General features: G+C 39.7%; 1 protein-coding gene and 1 long non-coding RNA gene across 9 annotated transcripts in view; both read left to right on the forward strand.

The window, feature by feature from the left end:
- The first annotated feature begins 10,074 nt into the window (after positions 1 to 10,074).
- LOC109405131 (uncharacterized) lies at positions 10,075 to 11,052 on the forward strand. The gene is made up of 3 exons (XR_009997933.1): positions 10,075 to 10,365; positions 10,427 to 10,555; positions 10,616 to 11,052. It is a non-coding gene; the product is annotated as an uncharacterized LOC109405131 (long non-coding RNA).
- Positions 11,053 to 11,098: 46 nt separating this feature from the next.
- LOC109403226 (large proline-rich protein bag6) overlaps positions 11,099 to 12,074 on the forward strand; it is a 38,540-nt gene continuing 37,564 nt past the window's right edge. For 7 of the 8 annotated variants that reach the window (XM_062853078.1, XM_062853082.1, XM_062853083.1 and 4 more), the window contains exon 1: positions 11,099 to 11,478. The gene's annotated coding sequence lies outside the window, so the exon portion shown is untranslated. The remainder of the gene's footprint in view (positions 11,479 to 12,074) is intronic. The other variant, XM_062853079.1, reaches the window with a different exon arrangement.

Raw genomic sequence — 12,074 nt, forward strand, 5'->3', positions numbered from 1 at the left:
AGTTAGTCGAAGAAAAGCAGTTCGTAATGTGGATGGAGTGGCTCAACGTTCTTCCAGAGGTGGCGAAGGTAGAAATACCGCGATGCTTCAGGACCACTACCTCGATCGAAAGCTCAAATGAAGTACAGTTGCACGTTTTTGTTGACGCTAGCGAGACGGGATTTGCAGCAGTGGCTTATCTTCGATTTCAGGAGAGACAAACAATCGAAACAGCGTTAGTGGGATCGAAAACTCGTGTTGCACCGATCAAGTTCCTATCGATCCCACGCTCAGAGCTTCAGGCCAGCGTCATCGGAGTAAGATTAGCGAACACCATACAGCAATCTCTCACTATCAAGGTAAACCGGCGTTTCTTTTGGACTGATTCAACGGACGTTATCAGTTGGATTCAATCTGACCATCGGCGATACAGCCAATTCGTCGCGTTTCGTGTAAGCGAAATATTGGAAACATCTGATGTTAGAGAGTGGCAATGGATACAAACGAAACAAAACGTCGCAGATGAAGGAACCAAATGGAAACGAGTTCCAGACATGAGTGGATCCAGCCGGTGGCTGAACTGGCCGGATTTTTTAAGCAAACCGGAAGCAGAATGGCCCGTCAAGCATCAAACTTCTGGAACAACTGTAGAAGAATTACGTCCTCATCTGCTTGTGCATCTTGTGTCATCTGAAGCAATCATCGATCCTCATAGATTCTCCAAATGGACCGAACTGCTACGCCGTATGGCCTACGTGTTCCGTTTTGTCAAAAATACAAGGATTTCCGAACAAGAGAGGAGCTTTGGGCCTTTGACGTCATCGGAGCTGGCTGAAGCTGAAAACTATTTCTATCGACTTGCTCAACGGAGTGTCTTCGCCGATGAAGTAGCAGTTTTGTTAGACAGGAGAATGTCAGAAAACTCCAAGCTTGTCATTCCAAAGAGCAGCTCAATACACAACCTTTGTCCGTTCCTCGATAAAGATGATCTGCTACGCGTACGTGGTAGAACCGGAGAGTGTCGGTTCATCAATCAGGAGACTGTCAACCCCATTATCCTTCCGAAGGCTCATCACGTCACTAGTCTAGTTGTGTCCCATTATCACAGGAAATACCATCACCAAAACCATAATGTCACCATCAACGAACTGCGACAAAAGTTTAATATTCCCCAACTGAAGGCTACATATAACAAGGTCCGGCGAGACTGCCAGCAGTGCAAGAACGACTCTGCGCGGCCAGAACCGCCAGCCATGGGGGACTTACCCTTACCTCGATTAGCTGTTTACGCTCGTCCGTTCACGTACATGGGAGTGGACTACTTTGGTCCCTATGTGATCATTCTGGGACGTCGTCTAGAAAAGCGATGGGTGCTTCTGGCCACCTGCCTCACCACTCGAGCCGTTCACTTGCAAATGGTTCACTCTATGACTACCGATTCATGTATAATGGCCCTCAGGAACGTCATGGCCAGGAGAGGTGTTCCGGCAGTTATTTATAGTGATTCAAGGCGCTAGCAAAGAATTAGAGGAAGCTATGGAGAATCTGGACCGAGTGAGGTTCGAAACTGAGTTTATAACTTCTCATACGTCCTGGAAATTCATCCCACCGGCTTCGCCGCATATGGGCGGCGCATGGGAGCGCCTCGTGCGTATCGTGAAGCAGAACCTTGCTAAACTAAAACCGAGCAGGACGATGTCACACGAGGTTCTGGAAAACATGTTGACGGAGGTCGAGAATGTGATCAATTCACACCCGATGACCAATCTACGGTTGGACGACGACCAGTCGCCAGTATTAACCCCAAACCATTTTTTACTGGGTTCCAGCAATGGTTTGCGACCGTGGGTGCCTTTCAGCGACAGTTCAGAATTGTTGAAAAATTCTTGGAAAGTTTCGCAGAGCCTGGCCAACCAGTTTTGGAGGCAATGGCTACGAGATTACTTGCCGTATATTACCCGACGCACGAAATAGTTCACAGATGTGGAACCGATTAGAGTCAACGATCTGGTTGTCATCGTAGACCCAAAACTTCCACGGAATACCTGGCCGAAAGGCCGCGTTATTGTCGTCAAACAAGGACCAGATAATCAAGTAAGGAGTGCCACCGTTCAGACTTCGCAAGGAATTTATGAACGACCCGCAGTGAAGCTCGCCGTGCTTGACGTAGGCGTTAGAATCAATGCAGACTTCAATGACCGCATTCGGGGGGGGGAGTGTTGAGTACGCTACATCAGCGCCCGTCAGACACCATATGCCCCACTCCACCTACGGATGATTTGCCACACCCAGTACCTACGGAGAGGATCGATCGCAAGCAGAGAAGTACACACCGTACCTACAATGTGTCTAAATGACAATAGATCGAAGAAATTACGTTCGCTCGGTAATGACTGTGTCAGCTTGTGATAAAAACCTATGAATTTAAGTTGAAGATCTTAAATGAATTTGGACTACGATAGCTTGAATATTTTTGCACTTATCTAGTGTTGTTAATGTAGTCCAGGTAATGGAAAAATTAATGCAATAATGTTTAAATATTGTCCTAATCATACGCCATATGTTACAGCATAGTTGAAAAAAGTGTCCCTTGGATTAGCTGGACACGATAATTAGAAGGCATATGCCGTTGAATTAGACCTTTATCTGTTAATTTGAACCTGAATGGTAAGACTATGAATGAAATACTTTCCATTAACTAATTGATCGTTCATTAACCTACAGCATGAATTCCATGATATATATATAATCAGTAGTGGGCTATTGAGTTCCATCTGAATACGATTAAAGCAGTTTAGGGTAAGAGGTCCTATTTTCATGTTCAGCCGCATCAGATTTAGCTTTACCGCACTCATTAATAGATCATACAGTAAAAACTGCGAATAGTGGACCGTAATCGGGTGTTATCAACACCAAGTGTTAAAAACTTCTGTTGAGCGGTAGTAAGACTACAGTAAGGACCAAAATAATCCAGTTATAAACACATTCTAATGTAACTTTTTCCATCAGGTATTTTGTAATTACTCAATAAATTCTTCACAAAATCAACCAAACCCTACCACCCAACAGTAGGGTATATGTACCATTCCTTGGCCTAATTTGCAAACCGCCTTGACAATTTTGACCATAACTCATGAATTAATAGCACTAGAAATAATATGTTGACCCTATTACACACTCTAATATAATTAAGTTGAAAAGATTCAATGCGATGGTATGCAACGTTGGTCTATTGGCCTATTAGTGGATACAATGTTGGCCTATTGCTTTCCATGCACTAGAACCATTTTCGGAGCCAAATTTTCAAAAAAAAACTATGATTAAACAACTTATACTAAAGTTCTTTCTTAATTTAGTAACGAAAACAACACAACCCTATTATTGTGTTATATTTTTTTGCAATTTCTCATCGTAATAGGCTGTTTTACCTCACGCAAATCTGACAGGAAAAGGCCTAATTTCCCGCACCAAATAAACAGTGCTGTAATGGTTCATTACAGCACAGATTTGCGTTGCGTAATGAACCATTACAGCACTGTTTTCAGGTTTCATCAACTTCTTGATGCTTTCTGGGCGCAGTTTTGAAAATTGTGACAACTACACAGTATTACCTGCTATAATCAGATTTTCTTAAACAAGGCTATGAAAATCACTGTGCAATTTGATGGGAAGGTTTTGTTAAAACTAACCACAAGCGGTAATTTATTAAATTGCAAAAAAACGTTGTACGCAACTCGGTGCAGAACTCGATTTTTACAGCACTCGTCGTAATTATGCAACTCGGCAAGCCTCGTTGGATAAATGTACGACTCGTGCTGTAAAAATCTTCATTCTGCACCTTGTTGCTTAAACTACTATTACAGTCACCGCACATATAATCTTTCTTCCTGTTCGTTCTTTCTGGTTCTTACGCAAGCAATGTTGTTAACGTCACTTTATCGGTGTTGTTGACGTCACTTTACTGATGGGCCAAGATTTGGGTACATAGTGAAAAATATGTCCTCAATATTCGGCCCACATTCAACTTGTAAAATAGTTATTATTCGTTGAAAACAAATATGTATACAAGTTCAAAATAGCGTCTTTGACCGTCGCATCAAATGTTCAGATATTGAAAAATCAATTCGAAATGTTCCAGAATCATGCCATTTATGATCATGTGTATAGTCTACCCACTAAGCCGAAGAAACATGGCGTTTCAAAAGCTAAGCAAAGTGACATATTCATTCAATTTTGATGCTCCAAAGTGCTAAAATTGAAACGAAATATTACAGTTGTTTGGCGCATAGCTTTTCCGATATCCAGTTATGCGTGTTTGTTTGAGTTTTTGGTTTACGTTGAGATAGGCCGAACGAGGGGACTATGCCAACGAAGCATCCCGATACCCTAGTTCATCACATTAGAGAAATTCCGAAAGACATACCTGTAAGAAATCCTGGAGGAATCTCTGGATAAATTCTTGGAGGGTTCCCTGCAGAAATTCCCAGAGGAATCGCTGGAGGGTTTTTTGGAGGTATTCCCAAGAAACAGAAGTAGTTGAATAACATTTTTTTAAGCTGATTTTTGCTCAAAAGGGGTTTGTTCCACACTTATACTGCAATGTTTCTTGGGTTCCTGCAGGAATTTCTGGAGGAATCCTTGGAACAAGTACTGAAGAAATCGCAGAAGGAATTCTTGGACAATTTCTGAAAGAATCCCAGGAAGAGTTTGTTGGGGAACTCTTGGAGGAATTCCTGACTGAATTTTTGAAGGCATCCCTGGAGGATTTCCTGGGGAAATTCCTGTAGAAATCGATGAAGGAATTTCTTCAGGAATTCAGTATGGTGCCTGGAGGAATTCTTGAAAGAATTCTTGTAGGAATTCCCGGAGGAGTTCTTGGAGAAATTCTTGGAGGAGTTTCTGGGTGCATTCCTAGAGGAATCCTGAAGGAATGCTTGAAGATATTCCTGAAAGAGTTACTGAAGAAATTGCTTTAAAGATTGCTGTAGGAATTTTTAAAGAAATTCTTGTTGTAATTTCTGAAGGAGGCTATGGGGGAATCCCTGAATGAAATCTTGGGGAATGCTTTGAGGTATTCTTCCTGGATGAATCCCTAGAGAAATTCCTTGAAGAATTCCTGGAGGAATTCCTAAAGGAATTCCTGGTGGAAAGCCTGGAGGAATTCCTGAATAAATTTCTGGAAAAATCTCTGGTGGAAACCCTGGAGGAATTCTTCAATTAGTTCTGGGAGGTATTCCTGGGGGAGCTCTTTTAGACATCACTTAAGAATGCCCTGGAGGAATCCATGTGGTAATACCTGGAGAAATCTTCGGAGGAATGTCTGAAGCAATGCTTGGAAGAATCCCTAGAGAAATTTCTGGACAAATTCCTGGAGGTATTCCTGGCAGATCACAGAGTAAATCTCTGGAAGGATTCCTCGAGGAATCCATGAAATAATTCCTGGATAAATGCCTATAGACATCCCTAGAAGATTCCCTAGAGTAATTACTTATGGAATCTCTGAAGGAGGAACTCATGTGCACCGATTTGAAATCTGTCGGCGGCGGCGTTTTGCACTTTTTTGGCCGGCGGCGGCAGTGTGGTCAGCGTGACGCCGAATGAATTTTCGGCGGCGGCGGTGGCGGCGGCGGTGGCGGCGGCGTGAAACGGCGTGGTCATAATTTTTAAATTTTTGTCAATTCGGGTAATCAATATCAGTGTTTCATTTTTTAGTAACTCATCATTTTGAAGATGCAATGACATGTTTTTTTTTGTCTGTATTAACGAGATTTTTAACCCTAGGCTAGTTCATCTCGGAACCCACGTTTTACTTCCCTTCCGAAGGAAGAACCCACATTTTTGTGAATATGTCGGGAGTGGGATTCGATCCCAGGTCCTCGGCGTGACAGTCAAGTGTTCTAACCACCACACCAGGTCCGCTCCACACAAATCTAAGAAGAACTCTTAGAGAAATTGCCGGAGGAACTCTTAAAGGAATTTCCGGAGGAATTCTTAGGGGAATTACCGGTGGAACTCATGGAAGAATTCTCGGAAGAAATTCTGGGCATTCCTTGTGCAATTTCCAGAAATATTTTAGAGCAACTAGTAAAGTAACTGCCTGAAGAATTTTCGGAGGAACTTGTAGAAAAATTGCCGAAGAAATTCGAAAAGGAATTCAAGGAGGAACTCGTAGAGAAATTACCAGAGGTATTCAAAGATGAGTTCTCGGATGAAATCTTAATGGATTTCCCGGAAGAATTTCTTGAGGAATTCCCAGCCGGATTTCTAGAGCAACTCCCGATGGAACTCCTAAAGAAATTCCTAAAAAATTCGTGAAGAAATTCCCGGAAGAACTCGTAGAGAAATTCCCGGATTAACTCAGATTCTTCTAGAGAAATTCCTGGGAGAACTCCTAGAGGAACGTTCGGGGAAATTCTTAAAGGACTTCTTGAGGGAATCTCCTGGCATACCCAGTGCAATTTCTATGAAAAACTTATACAGCAACTCGTAGTGAAATTGCCTGGGGAACTTGTAAAGGTGTTTCCGAAGATATTCGAACTCCCGGAAGCACTTCTAGACGAAAGAACTTTTAGAGAATGTCACGGTGAAACTCTGTAACTCGGAAAAAATGGATGAGAAATCCCCGAAGAAACTCGGAAGGGAAGGAATTCCCGGAAGAATTCCTAGAGGAAACCCTCGAGAAATTCCCACAGGAACTTCTAGAGGAATGTTCGGAGAAACTTCTGGAAGAATTCCCGGGTGAACTCTTAAAGAAACTCCTGGAAGAATTCCAGGAGAAACTGCTACAGAACTTGCCGGAAGAACTCCCAAAAGAATTCCCGGAAGTACTCCTAGAGGAATTACAAGATAATCTCCTAGAGCAATTACAAGATAATCTCCTAGAGGAGTTATCGGAGAAAACTTCTGGTATTTCCAGTACAATTTCTATGAACTCTTAAAGGAATTCCCGTAGAAATTCGTTAAGGAATTCCCGGATGAACTCGTTGAAGAACTCGTGGAGGAATTCCCGAAGATGCTCCTAGAGGAATTGTGTGTATTTGGTTTTGAAGAGGGACTTTAACCTAGTGGTCATTCGTCCCTCTGTCCTAGAGGAATTGCCGGATGATTTCCTAAAGGAATTTCAAGGGAAAACTTTTAGACTTCTAGATGAATTCCTGGAGGATCTCCTAAAAGAATACCCGGATTAACTCTTAGAGGAGTTTCTAGACGAAGTACTACAAAAAGTCTCAGTGAAACTCCTAGATGATGTCTCGGAGGAAACCCTCGGATTTTCCGAAGGACCTTCTAGAGTTCCCGGAGGAACTCTTAGCGGCATGCTTGGCTAAACTGCTGGAAGAATCCTCAAAAGAGTTGCTGGAGAAATTTCATCTCTTCTGGAGATGAACACGACAACATATTTTTTTTTTTTCAGAATTACCAGCATTTTCTTCAATCTTCGGAATCCCTAGCTCGATTCTTTGTTCAGCCGTCAGTTATCTTCAGGAACCCCCGGTATCTTTGTAAACTCGTTTCAATTCGAAGGACAAACTCTTTCAATTTTTTAGAACTGTTATAAATTTGGGTCAAAAAAATGGACCACCGTTGAAAACAACCTTACAAATGCTATGTATGCATATAAGATATAACTCCATTGCTTGAAATATTGTTATGAAATAAATCAAGAAATAATTTAATTTATCAATGCGTTTTTGAAATCGGCGTAGAAAATTGGAGTTCGGCAGCGTAAGCGGCGGCGCGCCGAAAAATAATCGACGGCGGCGGCGCACACCTCTACCTGGAAGAATACCTGGTGAAATTTCTGAAGACATGCCTGTAAGAATTCCTGGAGAAATTTCTAAAAGAATTCCTGGACGGATCCCTGCAGGTATTCCTGGAGGAATCGAGGGAGGAATACCTTCAGAACTTCCCGGAGGATTTTTTTGAATTATCCTTGGAGCAATTCCTGATTCCTTCAGGCGAATTTTCTGAAAAATAAATAGAGAAATTTAAACATTTAAACATTTAAACATTTAAACCTTTAAACATTTAAACATTTAAACATTTAAACCTTTAAACATTTAAACATTTAAACATTTAAACATTCAAACATTTAAACATTTATACATTTAAACATTTAAACATTTAAACATTTAAACATTTAAACATTTAAACATTTAAACATTTAAACATTTAAACATTTAAACATCTAAACATTTAAACATTTGAACATTTAAACATTTAAACATTTAAACATTTAAACATTTAAACATTTAAACATTTAAACATTTAAACATTTAAACATTTAAACATTTAAACATTTCAACATTTAAACTAAAGTGACCAGTCGTCCCGCGTTTCGCGGGACAGTCCCGCATTTTGACCAAATGTCCCGCGACAAATTATGTCCCGCGTTCGTCTCAAATCGTAAAAATGACCCGCGTTTGAAAAAAAAAAATCAACAAGCATTCAAAATATTGTACTAACCTCAAAGCCAAAATAGTCTAACCGGTTTTGTACAAAACACGAATCACATCAAACATATTAACCCTCTTCGTGTGTTAGGGTCATTATGACCCCTAAACGTGCACTAGGTCAGCGAGGTGCGCGCAAGCTAATGCACGAAGAAGGTTAACGGAACTTTCAACATCAGAGTTCAAAAACTGAAAGATTTTGGTGAGAAAGTACATGAAGATTGTGGGTTATAGTAAAGTTTGATCTATTGAAAGCTTTTTTTATCGAGCGATAAAAAAGTCCCAGCATATTTTTTTTATTTTAAAAGAAAAAAAATCGACTATTTGGTTGATTTTTATGCACAGTCAGACAGCATAATTTTACAGTTCGGTGGAGAAAATAGATAGTTACAAGAGTACAATTACAAAAGTAGTAGACAACTGTCTCAAGTTCAAACTTCAGGGCAGAAAACTACATATGTAAGTGAGCACTGCGCACAGTCAGATGAAAAATCTGGAGGGAATTCGTTGCCCGAAGTTAAAATCTTTCCAAGCCCAGTATAGTAAACTTTTATTGGAAATTTATTTTGACACTGTTATTTTTATTTCTTCAAATGGGTGAATCTCAAAACCTTCATTGACTGGCAGGCAGTTCAAACGAGTACGCTCGTAAATTAAATTCATCCAATAAGTTAATCAATGTTGACAGAGAAGCATTCGAGCTACTTAAGGAAATAGTAGGCAAATGACAAAATTGGACAAGCAGAAGCTAGATTGGTTAACATTTTCAGGCAATTTGAGGGTAATAATAACCTCAAAAAATTGTAGAGTTCACGTCATGCTTGTCAGCCAAAAATGCTGTAATAAACGATTTTTGTTTCAGTTATGTACGAAGCACCTTAATTTCAATTTTGAAAGCAATTGAGAGTTGAAATATTAAAACCATTTTTGACAGCTAGATTTAATTATCAAGTTGCTTTTGAAGACTGTAGAAAAAATGTTTATGAGTTTGTCCCACTTCGGCGAAGCTCACAACGCAGAAAGATATGCTTGGTAGAAGAAATGAGTGCTTCGTATTCTAAGAACAAAAAAAATTGTTACGTATTCGTCACCAAAAAAAAAGATCATGATTTCACGTTACTATGCATCTTTCAAAATTAATGTCCCGCGTTCGAGCTCTGATCATCTGGTCACTTTAATTTAAACATTTCAACATTTCAACATTTAAACATTTAAACATTTTTGGAGCTCGATTTGAAAAGGTCGTATGAGCTTTTTTCGATTAAAAATTCGATCAATTGGATTCGCTTATTATAGCAAAAACCGTTGAAATTGAACAAAGTTGATATGTACATACATACAGCAGAATCATCACAAAACAGGCTTTCCGTTCCATCATTAAAAATTTCCTAAATATCTTCCCTATTGCTACAATAACTAAAATAAACTGATCGAATTTTATATCGACAAATGTACATACGACCTATTCAAATCGAGCTCCAGATTTAAACATAATCATTTAAACATTTAAACATAAAAAACAATAAATTTTGTTCCTCAACTTTTCTTCGCATTATCGGACTAAATTTCCGTCACCACAAGCAGTCGTTTCGCGGACTCGTCGGAGCTCCAAAAGATTTATTTTCGCAACACGCCGTCCTCTTCACGGGGAATCGAAATAACTCAAAACGGAGATAAAAAGTACTTAAAATTAAGTATTGTGACAACACTTGCTTTTTGGGTACAAACCGAACTGATCGCGAGGTACTTTTTACTTAAACTTGGCGTTATCAACAAAGACTTGCTTTTGGGTGAATTGAGAGTTGTTATTTGTTTTGTTTTTCCCTAGCTGAGGAAGTACCCAAAATGAAGTGCTGCGGTCGCACTTCATTTTGGATGAAAATTTATTGTGCGCCATGTTTGTTTCAGAGTTCGACAGATTTCGTTGTGAATTACGGTAAGTTAGCAAATTAATTAAACATTTTAACATTTTCTTCAACTATTTTTCGATTTTTCAGTGCTTCTTCGCTAAACCCATCTATACATCGACGCGCTACCGCAGATCCCGAAGGCACCCGAGGACAAATCGAACATAAAGTTGAGCCGGTTCGAAAATGGAAGAGATTAGTTTCAGAACAAAATCGCCGGTAAGTTTTTATAAAATAAAAGTAAGAACGCAATCTTATTAGTTTCTTTTAATTTGGCAGCAAAACAATCGCAGGGCGGAACCAGAGCTGGAGGTGGAGCCAGATAGGGCGACGCAACGTGACTACCGTGGGAAGAGCACAAGTTCCGGCTAACGGTGCCTCGAGCAATATTATTTATTGAATTTATTTTTTATGTGCTCTTTATGATGTATTTTTTATGAAACTGCAATAAAGTTAATTCCACCTCAATAACTTCCAAACATCACTTTACATTGTATTCTGAATTAAATTTCCAAAAAAAAAATCTTTTTTGTGAGACTAGATTTTGGGTTAATTTGAGCCAAAACGCACTGTTCTCAAAAAAGTCAATTTCATCCAAAACGGCCTTTTAGTGAAACAACTCAAATTTGAGTACTTTGCGAATAACTCAAATTTGACTGGTTTTACTTAGCTGTCAAGATGGATGAAAATGACTCAATTTTGAGTTATTTCGTTTCCCCGTGTTCCAAGTTTTGACAGCTGACGCAACAAAAGGAGAAAAGCGTAAAAAAAACGAAGTAGCAGCAGCAGCAGCAACCAGCCAGAAGAATTTTCATTCGTTCTAATTTTCGGCGTTATTTCGCGGAAAATCTTACGAATCGGTGCGAAAAAGTGTTGATCAGACGCCTTGGAAAGTGTTCTTTGTGGGAAGTTTTGGTGCGGCTTTGGAAAGTGCGATAATTTGTGCGTAGCGGCGAATTAAATTCTACCTTTGGGCCCACTCGCGACTTGGTGCGGGGAATGGTCGTCATCGAAAGTGATCGATATCAGTGCTGATTGGGGAATAAACAGAAGGTGTGTGTTTGCCAGTTCGAGAAATAATTGCGAAGATTCGCGAATAGCAAGGATATTGTGCGTGGAATCAAACGTGCAGGCGTTTTCAGGTAAATCTAGGAAGGTTTCACGAAATTGTGCAAATGGATTCAGAGTTTGGTGTTGGAATCCATCGGCGGCTGAGTGTTCAATAGGGTGTGCCAAAAAATTGGAGTTGAAAAAGTTTTGGTTCTCAACACAAAAAATGACAAAAACTTGTAGGGTACAGACACACGTTTTGATCAGTCTTAGGGTATATTTTTCGAACATTTAATAAACCTGTAAAAACTTAATTCAAATTTTCATGAATTTAGGTGCCCGAGAACCTATTTAAAAATCGATTTAAAGTTTGTATTTAATGAATCACCCCTAATCGGATTTTGTACTGGGCGGAGCTGTCAAACAGTTGCCCAGCTGTCAAACGGTGGTTTGAAAAAATCTCTTTGAAATGGATTTAGGTATGAAAATAAAATTCTGAAAATCTGAAAAAAATATCATAGTGGTTCAGAAAAAGGTACTCTTTCGTTTAAGGCTCAAGCATCCGTCATCATTTTTCGGAAAACAAAAAGCAGTTTTCTCGCTGTAAATCAAAACATCGACCATGAAAATATATTCACTGCATTCTATTTTTCATGTGGAGTACAGTGAATATATTTTCATAGCAAAG

Source organism: Aedes albopictus, chromosome 2 (genome assembly GCF_035046485.1).
Source record: "Aedes albopictus strain Foshan chromosome 2, AalbF5, whole genome shotgun sequence".
NCBI lineage: Eukaryota > Metazoa > Arthropoda > Insecta > Diptera > Culicidae > Aedes > Aedes albopictus.